Genomic DNA, 336 nt, shown 5'->3' with positions numbered 1-336 from the left:
CTAAAATAGGCCGTGAATCTTGAAAGAGAGGATTCTGCCCATGTCCTTCCTCCGATGGCATACAATTACGGATTCTTAAGCTAGGAGAAGCATCAAAAGCAATCTGGGATATCCTTTCATTTCAATTAGAAGTCTTTATGCCTCTAGATTCTAAATTGGGGGAGGGTTATGCATCAACTAAGAAAGTATGGCATCAGTCGAATCGAAATCGAAGATGGACAGTGAATCAACAGAATAGGCTTCATGCCAACTCGGAAGAGAAGGAGCTGTTGTTGCCTTAACTTTAGAGTTCTGGATAGTAAAAACAGATGAAATTCTTTTTTTAAGAAGTTTCGT

This window comes from Arachis duranensis, unplaced genomic scaffold (genome assembly GCF_000817695.3).
Source record: "Arachis duranensis cultivar V14167 unplaced genomic scaffold, aradu.V14167.gnm2.J7QH unplaced_Scaffold_13647, whole genome shotgun sequence".
Taxonomy (NCBI): domain Eukaryota; kingdom Viridiplantae; phylum Streptophyta; class Magnoliopsida; order Fabales; family Fabaceae; genus Arachis; species Arachis duranensis.
Note: the sequence above shows the minus strand (reverse complement) of the source record.